The sequence below is a fragment of the Chroicocephalus ridibundus genome, chromosome 1 (assembly GCF_963924245.1).
Source record: "Chroicocephalus ridibundus chromosome 1, bChrRid1.1, whole genome shotgun sequence".
Classification (NCBI taxonomy): Eukaryota; Metazoa; Chordata; class Aves; order Charadriiformes; family Laridae; genus Chroicocephalus; species Chroicocephalus ridibundus.
In genome coordinates, this window is record NC_086284.1 from 169451211 (window position 1) to 169470790 (window position 19580).

The 19580-nt window shown below is 37.9% G+C and overlaps 1 long non-coding RNA gene across 1 annotated transcript in view; it reads right to left on the reverse strand.

Annotated features, from left to right (window-relative positions):
- The window catches only part of LOC134510633 (uncharacterized), a 52164-nt gene extending 32751 nt beyond the window's left edge, over nucleotides 1-19413 (reverse strand). Inside the window, exon 1 of the long non-coding RNA XR_010069680.1 lies at nucleotides 19301-19413. This is a non-coding gene — a long non-coding RNA (uncharacterized LOC134510633). The remainder of the gene's footprint in view (nucleotides 1-19300) is intronic.
- Between the last annotated feature and the right edge of the window lie 167 nt (nucleotides 19414-19580).

Consider the following 19580-nt stretch of genomic DNA (forward strand, 5'->3'; position numbering starts at 1 on the left):
ATCCCACAGCCCCTAATCTGGCCAAACACTACGAAAACAGGATAATAAAAAATTAGCAAACGAAATGATAATTTAAATCATTGATCACGCATAAGCATTCTACTCAGTTTTAATGATTTAAATTGAATTTAGATTTCAGAGTGGAAATTAAAATAAGAAACAAATGTTTTCAAATCTCTCATTACATTTCCAAAATTAGTTGCAAATATGCATTTGTATAGCACAGTTTTAAGCAGAATTTGCGGTGTTTCTTTCAGCACACCAAGCCAAAATGAGAACAGTAAAACAAAATTCAGCAAGTATTCCTATGAGGAATTTTATGCGTTGTTTCATTGGTAATACATTACTTCCTGATTGCATACGTTCAAGCTGTGGATAATATTTAAAATAACTTTTCAAAACATTTGCCTAGGCCCAAGCAGTCAAATAGAATTACTTTGCTCTAAACAAATCAGGCTAATTTTCTGTTTCAGCAAAAAGTCACAGAGTGCATTTTAACTTTTATTTTCTGACGCCATTTTACGGCCACTGAACTTTACTGCTTCACAAAATGGTGTGGGAGCACAACACTGTTACGAACACACTGACTGCTGATGAAACTCCTCGGAACTTAGCATTTTGCACCAGAAAACAGTCATGAAATACATCTTTGGAGATATTATATATTTCCAGGCAGCACCACCATGGACATAGTCTAAATCAGATGCTAAAGCACACTGTGGAAGGCCACCTGGTTAGTAGTGCAGGGAGTTCACCACGCTCACGTTCACCATGGAGCCTACACTCACCATGGTTTAAGGAGCAAGGTCGAGGTGTGCAGCAGGACACAGGGTATCTCTGGTCCTTCTCTGCCCCTGCAGCTCCTTTAGGGAGTGCTGTACCAAGACTTCTCCACTGCTTCTATATAAAACTAATTTGGGTCCTACAGGGCTGAATGGCGGCAGCGCCCCGCAAGTGCAGCTCCACCTTCTCATGGACCAAAGGAGACACTAGCGGCAAAGCAATGCACACTCATGCAGCGCTGTGGCGGCTCTCAGGACTCACAGGATCCTCTTCAGCTCCACACAAGTCTCACTGCAGCCTCTCAATCACACTTGGACAGAGTTCTCTTTTCAAGCAGAGGAAAACTTACGGAAAACTAAGATTGCTCCTAAATCTTTAGCAATGCCAATTGCCTGACCTCCTGGGGCATAAACACGCTTGTTAGCGCGCTGTAAATCAGTCAGGAGGAAGCCCAACGTTTTACAATTTACAGCCAACAGTGAACGACACCAGGACTCCTGCAAATCCCAGGTGTACATCCTGCAAAAATCACGTAAGATATGTAAGCGGAGACCGAGCCAAGCTCTCTTCCAAGTAACCTGGTGGATATACTATTACTAAAATTTTACTGCCCATGGGAAAATCACAATACCTTCAGACCAAGTCACAACCATTTTCATAAAGATGTTTCAAAGACATTTCTCTTGAGAAATGCCACCTCGCTTGAGCATCTTGAGAAACGCTGCCACCTTGAAAAATTTCGACCTGTGTCCCCAGCTGTTTTGGTACTACAGCTGTCATTTAAAAGGTCATGGCCATTCTTTTTTATAATGAAGGCATTATTTCACTTTCTCTTCCTTTAAATACTACTAGGCAGTTTTAGATACACTCTTGAAATAACTTTTGCACTGAAATATACAGTAGAAAATTTTAGAGTGGTATGTGGACAGTTCAGAAGCTCATGATCAGTCAAATGCAGAAATTGGATCTATTGCTATTTTAACCATTGAGCTCTACGCAAGTTCCACAGTGGGATGTGTGTACTTGTTTATTTGTTTCGCGTTTTATTTGAATACTGCATCCTTAGCTCTTCATCCTCCAATACTAAATCCTCAGCTTTTCAACATATATCTATACAGAGTCAGCAGAAGGGAAACAACACATTATCTCATTCTTTCAAGTAACAAAACACAACAAGCTTTAAGCTTTATAGTTCACCTGGGACTTTAAGAAAAAAATCATCTGAACATACTTGTAAGTATGCTAAACAAAACCCAAAAAAATGCCTTCACACCTAATTCTGAAACACTTCTTTGTGTTTGGCCTCAAACTACACTTGGTTTTGGCTCAACACTTATTAAGAACTGTGATTATTTACAACCTTTTTTACGGAGGCAGGACTAAAATTTTCCAAGTCATACTGACACGCCACACATGCAAGAGACACACAACTAATTAGTTTTGCACAATACTCTGGCTTGTCTCTGTAAACTCAGTTTGCTGTAGACTAAAAATATTGTTCTTCATATTTCTTGATGGAGGAGATCAGAGAATAAACTAAATGCAAAATATAGTGCCATTTCAGGGACTATAGTTACGAGTGTAATCTTTTTTCTTCACTGTCCTACCTTCCAGTTTGTTTGAAAGTCTTACATCCATCATACTCTAATCTTAGTTTTTCAACTGTACATCAGTCAGGAAAATATATTTTCCAAAGGAAAAAAAAAGTATTAAAATTGATACAAGGTTATTGAATGAGAGAGGTGAGTTTGGGAGTCATATCACACACACAAAACCCTGCCTACATGAAAGTGTCCATAAACAGGTTTTGTTTTGTTTAAAGATAAGACAATATATAAAATCACATACAAATTGTAAACGCTATTGTACCCAGCATGAATTCTGTTGTTATAACTTGCTTTGATACAATGTCATGAATAATCTAACTCTGTGTCAAATCCAAATATTCAGTCTCACCTTGAAACCTCACTGTTTATCTGCCCGGCTTCATTTAAAGAGTGGATAAGATGTGAGAACAAAGGTAAAGGAGTTTGACCTACAGTTTGTTATCGCCAGCAAAGGAGATAACAACATGAGATGCAAATGAAAATGAACAACAAAAAAAAGAAACAAAACCCAAAGAAATATATTTCTTTTTCGGTTTAAAATAAATGTCCTGACACAAAACCTGACAATATGTCCTCGGTCTTTCAGGTTCAACTTCCACTGATCAAGACAGCACTGCAATATTCACTCGTACGTGATCATGCATACCTAAATCCGCAGAAAAAATTATCTTAAAGTCTTAAAGAGTTCAGAGTCTGAGCTCTTCGAAATAGATTACTAGCATTTCACCAAGTAATTTCAGACACCAGATGTTATAAATACATTTAAACTTGCCTCACTTCAGCAATGATCATGCATTTACTGTAGTTTTCATTATATCAAAAATGCTTCAGCTTCATCAGCAACAGATGAATTCATTAAATTCTTTATTAATTCAAACGATTTTTTTCAATTTTTTATAAGCCCCAAGGTTCTCTCAGCAATATCGTCTCCTTCTCTGTTCCATAAAATCGTAATCAATCTCTATTATTGTCATGAAAATGGTATTTGTCACTTTGCTGAGAAAAAAAATAATCAATACGTCTTGCAGGGCAGAACAGGCATTTAATGCAGTGAATTGATGCCTGTTAGAGAAATTTAGCTTGCCAGCAGTTTGGGACAAGCTAATAGAAAACCAGAAAATTCACTGAAGGTTGACAGATGAATATACAGACATGCCACAAAAATTAATATTTGGGCATTTTGTATAGCCTGTCATTTCATATGCTGGAGAGAAAATAGATTTAGACAAGCAAATCCCTAAGGAAATCGTTTTGGTTTTTAAAAGGCAAAAGTCAAAAGCATGTAAAAAAAATAATTCTTCACTGCATTATTTTTATGTTTATATATGTTTCTGAAAAATAAGTATTTTGAAACAATCTTCCATTTACATATTTTGCTTCAGACATGATACTGAATATAAAAACACTGCTGAGTGATACAATAGTGCGAAGTCTCTGAGGCAATAGTGAACTCCCGGTCCTTCTGGAGAACACAGCATTACAAAAACAAATCAAAGAATTGCTTCAAAAATTTGTACATGATCTGCACGATGGCATCGCTCAGAAAGTGCTCTGAATCTTGAAAAAAAGCCCAAGTACCATTGTCATAACAGTATCTAGAAAGAAATCCAGCCATACTTTTCATGACAAATACAATACCGTCAAAAGAGCTGCTAGAATTATTTGAGCCTTATTAATAAAAAGTTACACTTTAGGAATGCAATCCTCCTTTCTGTCTACTGCCATCTGCAGAAGCTGTCAAAACACTCCTCCTTCCAATTATGCACTTTCTGTCTTTCACTTGCTCTACGATAAGCCTATAATCTGTTTAATTCCCTTGTTCGGTTGGTTTAATAAACAATGCTTTTAAGTTGCAGGGCTCGACAAACCCAGCATCCACAACAAGCAAGTTGCAGTTATCCATCCCTCCAGGAGGGCGTCATCACTGATGGTGGTTGGACTCGATGATCCCAAGGGTCTTTTCCAACCTAAATGATTCTATGATCACTGCTGACGGCAGAGACGTTACACTGGCCACAGTGGGAAGAAGCACAGGGCACCCGATTTTGGACTTCTGTTGCAAGGCTGCCACTTTCTGAACTCCATTCTTCCTACGAAATCCCCCTAATTCTGGGTTGGATATGAATGGGACAGCCTCTTCAGGGACATGCCTGCGGCTCCCAGCGAGCTCTAACAGCGTGAATTTTAAACTTTAAGGTACCCAACAGGTCACAGAGCAGCAAACGTGTCTCTAAACGCCTAAGAAGGCAACCAGCCAGTTGCTCCTGGTGAAACGATCATGCTCTATTTCCAACGCCTGAGCAAATGAGCCTGGTGTATGAGTGTCGTTTGAGGAAGAGGAAACCTTTTTTTTCATTGTGCAAAATAGCATTCTTGGGCAAAAGGAAGGGATGCTAAAGATGCCAGTAATTTTACATAACTTCTGAACAGTCAAAGAGCCATATTCAAACATAGGAGAACAGAAGGGACAAAATTTAACACCTCCTTGCCTGTAAAACTGAAATAAGACCAGGCAACAGAAGTCTATAATAAGGTGGACATTGTGGAAAATCTGTCTCACCTACTGCCTTCACCGTTCTGCCATGGATTTAAAAATATCCGTGTAAATTAGAAGTCTCCCCTGCCACTACTGCACTCCTTTCTGACAGCAGTGGTGCTAACACTGAAACACTTTGTAGCCATCAGAAATTAGCATCAGGAAGTGGAGAATTGTTAACATTACTCAGGTTCTCCAAAGATAGGGAACTTAATCTAATTTTGTCCTCATTTGTAAAAGAATTTGACCTTCAGCCTGATAAAAATTCAGGCCGAGTTTCTACCACAGCAAAATTTAAGCTAAACAATAAAAGGAAAATAAACTTCTATTGAAACATTACCACTGACAATTTTGCAAGCCTAGTAGAAGGCAGACAGCCACATGATTTGCAAAATTTCTGAAAAAAAACCCCATGAAACGATGTCATACTGCATAGGAATTTGGCAACACTAGAAAAGGGGTCCCCAAAAGTCAACTGTATGATTTTTATCTCACAACTGAGTTCCAGCTGCTATTGTATATTATAGGATCATGCAGCTGGTGGGAATGACAAGAAGTCACTGTTGCATGACACTGTCAACATTTATATTTATGCTTTGCATGAGTGCAAACATTTGTAATTCACCCTAGGAAAGTTAAAGGGTTATTACAGCAGATGACAGAGTATTAGTAGAGTTATTTCAAAATGGGAGATGTTCCGATATACACTGTCAAGTCTGATGTGTCAGATTTGCACATAGAATGGTTTCAGTTGGAAGTGACCTTTAAAGGTCATCAAGTCCAACTTCCCAATGCAATGAGCAGGGACATCTTCAACTAGATCAGGTTGCTGAAAGCCCCATCCAACCTGACCTTGACTGTTTCCAGGAATGGGGCATCCACCACCTCTCCGGGCAACCTGTTCCCATGTTTCACCACTGTCATCGTAAAAAACCTCTTCCTTTTATCTAGTCTAAACCTACCCTCTTTCACTTTAAAACCATTACGCCTTGGTCCTACCACAACAGGCCCTACTAAAAAGCTTGCCCCCACCTTTCTTACAAGACCTTTGGAAGTACCGAAAGGCCACAATAATATCTCCTCGGAGACTTTTCACATGTGGTGAGAAAATGAACACACGTGATATGGCCTGGAAGTTACATACGTATTTGTGTCAGAAGTGCGAAGCACAGTTTGGTGTAAATGCAAGTCTTTACAAATTTACCAATGCTGGAAGCACTTGCAACATCATTGGCTCCATATGAATTTATACACTGAATCTGTTTCATGATCAGTTGTGAAGATATAAGCATAAACGCAGTATTAAGTATGGATATTTTTGTAATCAGTATGGTGGACCCTGAGGGAAATATCCCCATTGATTTTTCCTTGGGCTTTCTAAGACGATTTGTAGAAGACTGATGATGAATTTGAATAGGTTTGAAAGCACAATCCCACTGAGGAAAAGGGTAAAAGGTATTTCCCAATTAAATTCTTTCATATTAGCTCACTGACAAAGGGATATAAATTTGAACCCACAGCACATATTAAAATTAGATGAGCTTTTACTGAATATGGTAAATTTTCAGAAGTTTTTCTTACTTTCACAGACATTTTTCAGTCATTTCCATAAGACCAGCCAGAAATTTTGCTGTAATTATAGAACAGTCAAATGAGTAACAGCACTGGCAAAGAAATGCTTTCCTTCTTTACTATTCTCCCCAGTCAAGTGAGAACTAAAGCACGAAAACATTTCTAGCACTTGTTATTAATGCAAATTATGATCTACTTTAAAGTTTTCTTCCTCATTCTCTAAACACAATCTTAATGTATTCTGTTTTCTCTGAAATGTGAAACATTTTCAGGATCTATGTGAACATTTTTTCCAATAAGACTCAATAAAATTATGATGTAAGGGCACGATCCTACATCCACTGAAGTTAATAAAAAGTCTACACCAGCACAAACAGCACAGGAAGAAAGGCTAAAAAAAAAAAAAAAGCAAACAAAATGTAGCCAAAACAGAGGACTTGCCATCTAACATCTGGCCTTACTTACCACCAGTGCCAGTCATGACCACTGAATAAAGGATAACTTACCAAATGCCTCCAGCTTCATTCTCTGTGCAACTACAACGTCCATTAGCATGAGGAAATATGTTTTGCTTCAGATGGAAAAGAGTTTTCCAAAAATACCAAGTAGGTATCATCTTGATTTCTCATTTTGCTATTGACCAAATAATAACCGTTAACTGCTAACTACTGAATCACTATTAGTTGAGTTTGGATTTTGATTTCTACTACATAATAGAAGGCTTTTCTTCAGCTTTTCTTCTGAATCATCTCATTCCCCTCCCTTCATATTTGCAAATGAACCTGACTGACCAGCAGACAAGGGTTCATACGGTATTGAATAAAAACCCATGACCAATATAAACAATCTTCTAATTCCTTCTCAAAATCTTACCTTCATTTCCAAGAACAACTATGGTAGGTACTTCACATAATATGCACTTTAAAAACTACATGATTGAGTTTTGAGAAAAGTCTTTGAAAGGCTTTCCTCATTTAGTATCCTTTTCTATTCTGTTTTTTGTGACGGGCATTACCTTAAAGCTGCTTACAGAATAAGAGCAAAGAAAAGGTAGCCACATATACCCACAGCTATGGGCAATTCTAGCAAAGAGTAAGTTGGCCTAGTTCCGTTTTGCTTCCCCCTATGAAGTGTGCTAACTCTTCTCATTTTGTGTTGTCTACTCAGTTAAGAGATTTGAAGTCAAAGGGTCCCAAAAGTTGTCTGTCTTTGCTGCCCATACAATAACACACAGCAGAATTTTACCCATTTTGATTGTTAAGAAAAAAGCCTATACTGACCAGTTAGAAATGCAGAAAGGCATTTGACAGCAGCCAAAATGGGCCACGCAACACTCCCTTCTCCTCCCTAAGCTTCTCTTCTTTTCTTCACTTAAAGATTTTAAAAGACTTTAGTTGCCAAGTCCAGGGCTGCCTTTGCTCTGTCCTGCTCTGCTCCCCCTAGCTCAAAGGTAAGTCAAGGAAAGGGCCTGTCTCCACAGACACCAACAGAAAGAGACCATGACCACCACTGAGCAGAAGGGACAAACTTCAGAGAGTTCATCTGCTGCCTCCTTGTGCCCACCTGGTGGGATCCATCAGTAGGACCTCAGCTCCTCCCAGAGCACAGATGTGTGAACAATATGGCCACTGGTCTTCTTGGAGCTCCCCACATTTTCTCTGATTCCCATAGGTCCCCATCACAACTTCCAGTGCACTGGGGACCGCATAAACTTCGGAGCCCTACTAGAGAAAGAGGGAATGGGGCAGCAATATCAGCCTTTTTATACTCAGTATTATAGCCTAGTCCCTGCAGCTGCGAGACCAAGGTATTGAGCAAACACAAGTGCAGCAATAGGCCAGAAGAGATATCTTTCACTTTCCCAAGAAATTATTCCAGATCTTAGCTCTCTCCTTAAACACTGGGATGCCAAATAAAACCACAATTTAGTAAACTTCTTTGACAAAACTTTTGCTTTGCATATTACTGGCAAAATGTTGGAGGTATTATTGGTGCTATACCACATATACATACTGTTATTTTTTTTTTTATATATATATATATACACACACATATATATACTGTTATAAGTCATTTCTGAATGTATGTATTGTATACATACATTATATGTATGTATATACGTATATACATATATACATGTATAAGCCATGAAATGTATGAAAAATACACCATGTCCTTGGATTGCAGATTTACGATCATTAAAGAAACAGTTTTGTACAGGTATAATTAGTAATTAAAATGTTTTTAAATGGTTAAGAAACTTAGCACCTGTATTTTTCATCTTGAGTGATCATAATTAAAATTCAATTGTTCAAACTTTCCATATTTTTTTAACCTAAATCTTCTGCAAATTTAAATTTGGGGGGGGGGGGGGGAAGCTGCAATTAGACTAAGTTATTAATGAACTTTAGTCTACATAACTTAGCATTTTTTTTTTATGTATATGTATACGTATACCCATAGGCTACCTGAAGTGAGGTCTAAAATAAATAAATGAAACTTTTCTGTTGATGGTTTGATTGAAACAATTATACTGATTTTCATGAGCCTGGAGGATAATGGAGAACGGACCCAAGAGTCAAAAATTAAAGCTAACTGAGTATTTAGCCTGTAGGCCAACAACTTTGGTGGCCATCTGCCACAGTAGCTGGTGATGTTTAACACATTGTGCAGCTGCATTGGTTTGACTACCTACTGTGGATACCAAAGAAGCTGATATACGAGGGAAACATCCGGAGTCATTGGCACTGATTTCAGCAAGCAAATCTTCCAACAAGTAAAGAGCAGAATACCTTGTAGCAGCTCAAGTCTAGTTTGTACTGCACTTGGACAACTGTGCTACTCTAACAGCAGCATTACATCCTGCCTAACTCCGGGGTAGTTTAGATGTTACAGATGTTACCCTGGTGTAAATTAAAGTTTGATTGAACATAAGATGGAAAGCTACAGTTCACATAAGATTTAATGATAGTCCATGCCTTCAGATCATCAGGAATATGGCAGACCAATCTAATTCTACACCTATTTATGGTCAAAAAACTTTGCAACGGAACTAAGGCTAAGAATTTATGTCAGAAATAAAAATAGATACACAGGTTTTAAACAGACTAGTAGTTAGTCCAGAACCATTGACTTAGGAAGTACAGAAAAAAAGCCAGGTGAACAAAAAAGCCTTGAGTAGGTTAATTAGGGAAACACATAAGATGCCCCAGAAGATTTAACTTTGGACTATTCGTCTGTCTTAAGGAAAAAGAAAATACACAGAAAAACAGTCGAATTGCTATTCATTTCTTGACAATCATGAATGCAAAAACTCTTTAAACACAATCATATTATAATTACAGGGCATTTTGATTGGACAGAATCAGGGCAGTTTAGATACTGTAATGTTAAAGGCCTGTAGTCTGCTGAGTACACTTTTTCTAAAGTGGAACTTGAAATCTGAACGCATCAAATTTTCTGTGCCTCTGTATCAGTTGAAAATTCCCAACTTGAATTCCACAATAAAAAGTTGACTGTTCTGCTCTACAATGGCATCAATTCATGAGAAAATGTTTTTAAAGTAACATCATGAAACATTCTTCTCTATACTTTTCAAACTGAATGAAAATTCTAGCGAAGCAGGTAAATACAAGATGAAATCACAGCATTAATTTCCTTCATTTTAATGGAAACTGCTAATGCTATCCATTTCTGTATGGACTTATTCAATCCGAAGAGCAGAAGGATGCTAGAAGCTATACATAGTGTGAGAGAACGGAGTATCGTAATTATACTACACCTACCTTGTGAGTCAATTCTTAATACTATTACTCTACTAAATGTGACATTATACTATTCCATCATTTTATTTTAAAAGAAACCTAAACATAATATCAAAAACCTAACGTCTCTCTGGTGTTCTTAAAAAGGCTATCAGTCTGTGCCTCAGAAACATCACTCAGCTGCTTCTTTCTCAGCTGCAATGTAGGCAAAATATGTTTAATTCCCAGTTTGACTCCTCACTACTTGCAAGAAGGCCACATGAGGACTTTTGCTTTTGTTTCGTTAATAATAGCACTGGGCGAGAGACGAGGTGGTTGTCAGAAGCTCAAGGCGAGCGCTTTCCTGTGGGCTGTTCTCAGTGAGGCTCTGCTCTAACTGGGAAAGCAAGAGAAAGGAGATAAAGATCAAGAAAATGGCAGAGACCAATTAGTCAATGCAGCCTCTCAGAGCCACCCGGCACCGGCAACCAAGAAGCTGTCTCACTGCACATCGAGCCATGGAAACAGCAGATGAAAAAAAAAAAAATGTATATTTGGGCAAAGTAAAATGAAACCTAAAGGGCATTTCTCACATACAGAAAATAAAGGGAAGGAAACTACCTTTTGCATAATGTTGTTGGAAAAAATGTATCAAAAAAGAAGCGCTAACCACCAAGCGGGGATCTGATGAAGACCCTGAAACTGTGATACTGGGATTATGTGGAATATGAAAATGACAACTAAGAAAATGGGGTATTTGGAAAAATATCAGTGCCAAGTACAGCACTGATGTATTTGTCCAGCTTTCCTACATAGTGATCTTATCACTTTGCTCTATCTGCCAAAAAAAGCTGGAAAAGCAGCACTCTGTGAAAAGTGGCTGCAGCAAAATCCTGCACATAATGCCTTTCTCACAGAAAACTTGCTTCAAAAAAGTTAAGACTGGGGAAATTATGGCAGGAGGTGGTGGTTGGGAAACAATGTCTAAAAAAACCAAACAAAACAAAACCAAAACATATCCCTCTGTGTGTGTGTGTGTCTACCAGAGCAGCAGTTTTGAAAAGAAAAAGGAAAAATCACAAACCCATCTCCGAACCAATGCCCTAGGACTTTACGCCAGGAAAGCTAGGGTAAAAACATACTTAGATATTTAAGAACTCAGCGAAAGCAGACTTTAATTCTGTGTGTAGCATTCATTAGGCAAATAATAAAACGAGCCTAGTATGCCTGATTTTTTTTTTTTTATTTAACCACTGAGGGCAGAAAAGACAAAACTGATTTGAGCTCACCACTAGTTAAAGCTTTCATTTAAAGAACTAACTTCTATTAAATAGTTCTGGGAAGAGAAGTAAGTAATTTCAAAGAGAAAAAAATATACTTTGCAAAAGTCAAGGACAAATAATGGGGTTGAGTGACTACTAGAACGATGCAATGATGTCTTGAAATTCCCTGCTTTTCTATGCCCAGTCAGATCAAAAGTTGTCTTTCTCTGAGAAGTTATTAAAACTTACTGAACTTAAACCATCCTTCCTTGATTTCTTTACAAAGCCAGTTTTAATCCTGCTTTAACTGCATGAAACAACAGTTTACTGTTGTTACAGTGCATATAGCAATGGCACATGACTGAGAAGGCACAACACTGTTTTTCTATTTGCCTGGTTCTGATCTGCAAAGTAACAAATAAAGTGACGCTGTGGATGGAGGATAAATACTGAAACTAAGCTTACTTCTTAAGTAGTTATTAAAATAGAGTATAAATGTAGAGCACACAAACATCAATTATAAATAAAGCCCGTCTTAAGATGCTCCCTCTATGTATTCCCTATTCCCCACCTATATATATTCCCCACAGTGACATTCTCCGTTGCCAATTCTGCTCAATGGGAATAATTTGAATAGGGACTGACTCTGAGGTCTTCCAGATTTAGCATAAGACAGGAAAACAGATTCCCAGTATTTTGACTCATTCAAGCATCAGTAACGGTTGCAGGTGATGGGGGAGGGGAAATTATGTCAAAGCTGGAAAAAAATCAACTTCAAAAGCCTAAAGCTGTTGTTCAAGTCATGCTAAATACATTATGTGATGGTAGCCATTTTTTGTACAGTTTCAAAGGCTTGGCTTTATTTGGCACTTTAGTGATTAAAAAGTTAGCCTTTTAGGGCCTCTAAACAGCTTGAAAAATATGCTATACTATTTCACAGAAGTATGGACTGAGGCAGTTAAAAGAGAAAGAGCAACTTACATCCATGGCTGTCTCTAAAATTAATTTAAACATCAAATAGATGCAAAAACCCATACACATACATATTTAAACCACTCTTTCAAAATATCAGGACATCTGTCTTGTAGGAGTTATTGCTCTTGGTGAAAATACTCACAGCAGAACAGGGACTTCTGATAATTAGTTGGGTCAAAACAGGCCTACGTATTACAAACAACAGAAAATAAAACCCTTTCTTACTTCTGCCTTCTACATCTTGGGTTTATTTTGTTCTCAAACGAGGCATTCCCATAGTGGTGCCCCGGAAAGCTGCAATCTCTCTTGTGACTTTCAATCATAATATCAGGAGCACATTAAGAATGTTATTTCTGACTCAGAAATTTACCTAAGTTAGCTATAGAAATGTAAAAGTGGTTTCTCTCATGATTAATACAAAACTAAAAGGCACAAGCAGGCTACAAGCATGCAGCGGAAGTGCTACCACCCACGATTAACCAAGTAGAAATTAGTATTCTCACATGGTGCTTCATTGCGCACTTGCAAGAAATAATACCAAATAATTCAATAAAGCAGTAATTAAAAACCTGCCTCAATTCTCCTGGTAGTGTGGCAATCGTGCTTCCACAACCTCGCAGCTGAGCACGGAGAACTCAGCTGCCTGCACCGCGCGGCAAAGAAACAATCCACCCACCACTGACTCCTGCTGTTTCATAGGGGATCCAATTACTGATATCATTCTGACACTAGAGATTAGCTGATTGCCAGTTCAGTGTGCTTACAAAATCTTATGTGTCACAGGAGGCCCTTTACTTGTTTCTGTAAGACAAACAGTGTTTTTTCTAAATCTATTAAAAACCCACTAGAATATATTCTCTCTCATGTGTAGCACTTCAGCCCCATCCTGTTGGACTCAAAGCAAATTCCCCCTTTAAAATTGCTGTAGATCTAATGTGTGGTGACAGGAGCGGCAAAAATACACTTTTAATTGTACTTTTCAAAGAAGAGACTTAGGAGAAGCAGGAGCCACATATGCCACTATTTTAGTTCTCAGAAAGACCACAGATCTATTTGAAGTCCGAGATCACGATTAAAATTTTTCCTAATTAAAAAATATTGATAGAACTTTGCACTGATCTTTTTCCAAATCTAAGAGCATGTTGGAACAAGCGCTTGTGAAAAAAAATGGTTTGATTTCTCTTAGAAAGTGCTTTTCTAATCTCCAGTGCTGTAAATAAAATGAATTAGGACTGCATAATAACAGTTGGCTACATTCTGTTATCATTCAATGAAAATACATCAACGGGGCTCCAATACTGTTTTCCCGTTCCAGCCGTTGAACTGAAACAAAAAGAAGAAACGGAAAGACAAACTACAAGTAGGGCAAATTAATATCTAAGCATGAAAGGTCAGACGCTAAGAAAAATGGTGAAGAAAGACAATGATGAGCAAGAAATATTTCTATTTTCTCACCACCAACACTGGCATACTTACAGGCAGACATTCTAATGACTCTGCTGATTATTCAAGTGTCTAGACTGTATCTACATATGAGATTCCAAGAATACCCTCTTTAATGCTCTGCTGAACTTTACCATCCATTCTAGAAAACAATGTCTTCATCAGCTGCAACCAGACACATTATACTACTTTGAATACTGTAGGATTTTACTGTAAATAACACCTTCTCTAGAGAACAAAAGTTTAAATTGATTGCGGGAAATGATGTAATGCCACGTAAACTGAAAATAAAAAGGATTTTATCTTTATACACTCCTACATCCAAAAAACCAGAAGGGCGTTTTGCCACCCCCATTTTAATTAATTTCATCAAATCTTCCTTAAATTAAAATGGAACTTAAGCCATAAATTTCTGAGGCTCAATTTTACCCAAAGACAATATGCAAATTTTGTTTCAAATGATTAGAAAAAGACTTCATTCACAACATATGAGCAAATAACACAACTGCCAAATAATACAAAAGCAAGGTTTAAAAAGTATGAAACAGACATGCTGCATTTTCGCAAGTCAAATCCAAGGACTATTCTCTTAACACCTTTCTTGGGAAAAGAAAGCTACAGAAACTTGCTGGTGAAAAGTATATTAAAGCTTTATCTTATATCCTAACAAGAGTAAAATAAGACATACAATCATAAAACAGTCTAGGGTAAAGAAGCTGTTTCATTTCTGAGTTTCTAACCTCACTGGGTCCCAAGCACAGCCTAAAACTGGACCAGGGTGGGCAGGGATGTCAGGAGGCCACCTCGCCCACCCCGCTGCTCCCCAACAGGACCACTAACCTGCTGCTGACAGATGTTTGCCTAACTCATTCCCAAAATCTCCAACAGAGATGCTGCAGCATCTCCAGTCAATCTGCTGCTGTCCTTCACTAACCTTACATTTACAAAGGTTTCCCTAATGTCTAATTTAAATCTCCCTCACTATAATTTCACTGCGTTATTGTTCTTGTCCTGTTCCCCATAGACAATGCGGACAGTTTATTACTTTCCTCTTTGCAGCAACCTTTCATGTATTTGAATCTAAATCCTAAATCTTTTCTTCAATAGACTAATTCTTTCAAATTGTGTGCCTTGTGAAAGTTTTCTAGAATGTTGATCCTCCTGGTTGGTTTTCTTTGGACTTGCATGAAAGTCATGGACCAACTAACGTATGATATGCAACTGTAAACACACTGTTAACTTCCACAGCGTTATCCTCTTCCCTGCCAACATACACAAATGGCACTTGCCTACTGCACTTAACACTTGCTGAGTGCTGCTGGTTTTAAACTAAAACTGTCCCTCACCAGTTTTTTTACTAATAAAACTGCTGAATGGGGAAAAAACCCCAACTATCTGCCTAACTTAAAATCACTTGAACAAAACTAACCCCAAAACGCAAACTTCACTCATTTAAATTTTGCTCTCTGTTTTGTGCTGTGACTTACCCTTGCATCATTACATCACCTACCCCATGCATATTGTTTTTAAAGCGTATCATTTCATTAGCCAAGTACTTAGGTTGACAGACATTTGAATACACCCATTCTGAGCTGCTACTCAAAAACAGGGGGCACAAAAATAAACATCATGTGTGCATACCCCTGAAGAAAGTTATTGCCGTTGAGCAAGAAATATAAGGAAGTGCAATACGCTATGAAGGTAACTGGTTCCTTTTGAAAGAAGTGACAGTGGCGGTGAGCTGTAAGCAATAGGGATGTACTAGATGAGAGGGATTCTCTTGCTCCTCACATCTCACATGGGCTAGGTGTCATCCCTCCCCTGGCTCTTGTTAAACATTACCAGCCAAACTTGCTAGCCACCGTCCCCAAGGCAGGGCTGCCGAGGCATTCAATCTAAATCATCAAAACAGAAGCGGTGATACTACAAGTTAAGCCTAGGTGATTCCTTATGAAGTGTTAATTTTAAATGACATCGTTGAATGATGTCATCTCTCGTCAATGAAACCACGAACGTCTGACTACATACCCTTCACTAATTCAAAGTCTATCACTAGTTATTAGCAACAGTGATTTATTTTTTTTCACTGAAGCAATACTATTTTCTTTGATGCTGGCGTTAAGTATTCTACCATACCGTATTTGCCAGCGCTGTGACATTAGCAGAGTGTGAGCATCACTGCACATTGTTCCTCACTAGTCAAAGCTACCCAGGAAGCCTAAGCAGATGTATTACAAAATAGAAATATATGTATGAGATAACACATTCCAGGCAGGTTTGCCATTCTGTGGCACTAAACATTTCCAACCGCTGATCAACTGCGGAGTTGCTATTTGCATTTTGTACTCTATACTTGAAAGCATTACAGCTGCCTGTGGCAACAAAGGAAATGCAAAACTTGTTGGAAGAAAAATAAATAAAATAAAACCGTTTCCTATGGGACAATTCAAAGCCTCACCTCATCATTCTGAGACATCAGGGATTCTGTCTTGCCTCTGTTTATTATTAATAATACAGCAACAGTCTTTCAACCACTCTTTCTGAAGAGGAGCTTTTTCTTTGGAGGTGATATGAGTCATGTGATTACCTCACTCATCTCGAGTCAAAGGCTAAAAACTGATAGAGGTTCTCACTATCAACTAGTCTATAATTTGGCACCCAGAGAAGCAGTAATAAATGGGTGTTTATCTACTCAATGGGGAATTTCATTTCACTCTCCGCCCCCAAAGTCATTACCTGCACAATAGGAGCAAGCAACGGAAATTCACAATATAATAAACTATTACAGGCTTACTGCCTAAACTGCACCTCAAAATAATTTTCTGTACCGGAAGCTATAAGCAAACGATAATCCACTGCATGAAAAGAGAACTTTGTTGATACGATGAAACAAAAGGTATTTGTGTCTCCTAAGAGCAGAGAAATGTTTTATACTCCAGATAAACAGTTTCTGCTGTTCTCAGTATTGTTTTCCTTGGTGAAAAAAACATTACATATTCCTCTTTTTTTATTTTCTTAGAAAACATTTGAATTAAAGAGTGTTGTTAAATAAAAATTGGATAAGACTCTGTCGAACTGAAAGTTGAAATACATTTTCTATCTCATTGAAAAAAGCTTATGTGCTCAACAGGGTAACTAATATAAAAATATTGTTCAATTAACTTGGTGTACCATTTACACTAAAGCTTGGAAAGCATACTGCCAGTAAGAAAAGAAATAATACTTTTAACATAATATCCAGTTAAAAACACGCACAGTAACTTATTCTGAATAATAAAATTTATTTTTCTAAGACTTGGAAGATTACTAGGGAAGAAATGAAAATATTTCAATATTTCAAAGAACACTGAAAATGGTACACAGTCAAAAGTCATATTTTTATTCATTTTTTTGTGAAATGTTTTGTGTACCATTTTATAACTAAGATATGAAAAGCTAGCACAGTTTCAAGTAAAACCTCTCAACTGCCTTAATCTTAACAACCTAGGCTCTAATCAGTGTTATGTTTCTTCAAGCATGAAAAGCATAATCTTTTTTCCCCCCTTTTTTTACATACTGTGGAGATATTTCAGTATAGAAATCTAACATTATCTAGTCCATTACTGATATCACTGAAGTAGCTGTGTAGTCATCCTGTGATCCTATGCAAGAAAACACAGCAAGAAAAATACGTGGTCATTAAAGGAGCAACAGAAGCCACTTACATAAATTACTGTACAGTAAATCAAAAGAATATAAGGAGAAGAGATGTTTGAAGCTTATGCTTTGTTCTTTCAGTCTTCAACGTATTACCTGCCCAAAACTTGGGGAAGAGACCATGAGGTAACTCCCGTTTAAGTGAACAACTCAGAGTTTCTGTGTTGTCTAAAAACAATTAATTTAGTTTAAGCAGCTAATTTGGTATCCCTACTGCTTCTTACTACTTTAGAGGGATTGGATTAAGTATACTCCTTTAATGTCAAAACAGGCAATACACCACCATAGCCCAACGTGCTTTTTTCTGTTCTCTTAACTCACAAAGGAAACTGAAAGTGAGAAGTACACAATCCTTTCTCCAACCAAAGGAAAGGAATTTCTTCTAAAAACATGTTTGTTTTTATGAAAATACTATGTTTCCTTTCCTAAAACCTACCAACATGATAATTTACACACTTCAATTTTTTTTTTTGGTTCTATAAGAAATTAAAGACCACTGAAAGGAACAGAGAGCTCCAGAAAATTTGGAGTGAAAATCAAGTTCTCATCCCAGTAGGTACCAGCTACGTGCAGGAGATGCAGAGCTCCCACCAGTCTGGGTGATTTCAGTCACCGTGGAAAGCTCACACCCTGGACTTTTCCAGTCCCATCCTCAGGTTCAGAATAGCGACAATCAAATTATTTCACATTATTTAAATTATTTCTCAGGCAATAAAATACGTTAATTAAATGTTTCTCTCCACATGTCAGTGGATAGTGTTCTCCACAGTGATGTTGACAGTTGTCATTCTCAGCAGAGGACTAAGTCAAAATGAACAAAACTTTTCTCTGCAAATCTGAGTGTTCCCACACTATCAGCCTTTATACTCTGCGAGACTAGAGTGCGGAAGTCTTTTTTCCCTTTTTTATCCACCTTTGTTTGACTAAAAGAATAGGGGATTTCTGTCTCCAGCTATGAGGTATGCACCTTTCACTGATAGAAAAATAGAAAAAGCTTCAGTTTGCACCCGAAGCACAATCGTAATAGCTTAGAAACCAAAATTCACGAAAAATACTGGAATTGTTAAAAATATGTCTCCGTAAATATATATCTCCAAATATGAGGCCTGACTCATGTTTTATCAGAGCATGGTTCGTTTTTTTATCAGAACTTGACTTTTACCAATGATTTATCGGAAATGAATCTATGTTCAGCATCAACTCTCTCTGTGTGCTCTCTAGTACTGATGATCTGAAACTGGACCTTTACTAAGAAGCCATCAGAAAGGCTGAGCGAGATATGGAAAGGCGCAGCAGAGAGCACGAAAGAGCAGGATAGATCAAACCTAAACATTCATCCTTCTTGTATAGCCTGAATATTTATTCTTCCTCTAAGACTCCCAAAAACATCAAAAAGGAGCAGAAGAAATCCCTGACACTGTATTTTTAATAATTATTCCAGGACATACTAATTAATTGCACTCTGCCAGGACAGAGGGGTGGACAACCTAAAATTTCAAAATCTTCAAATTAACTGTGTGAGTTAGAAGGCTGCGTGCGCTATGGAGGGCAAGTGCTGACATTTATTTTGTATAATGGTGCATGTCTTGAGGGTAATAGCCACTGGAATATTATCCCCGCTCTACATGTCAAACATTAATGTAAAATCAATACGGAGCCATGTTCCCAACATTTTTCACGCACCTGTGTTACCCCCTGGAGGGTTTTGCTGCTCCTGGCTTCGGGCTCCCCCAGGACATGGGAAGAGGCTCGGCACGGCCTCGCTGCCAAGGGTCCGCGATGGCTCAGCAAGTCCCTGGCACCTGTGGGGCGAAAGCGCAAGGTGAGACAAAGATGATTTCTGGTAACTTTGCTGCTCTGTCAGCAAAGCCTGAGATATAGAAAGTATAAAGGTTGTTTTCCACAATATAGGTGACATCCTAGTTTGAAATGACACAGTTGGAGCTGCTTTGTGACAAGCCCA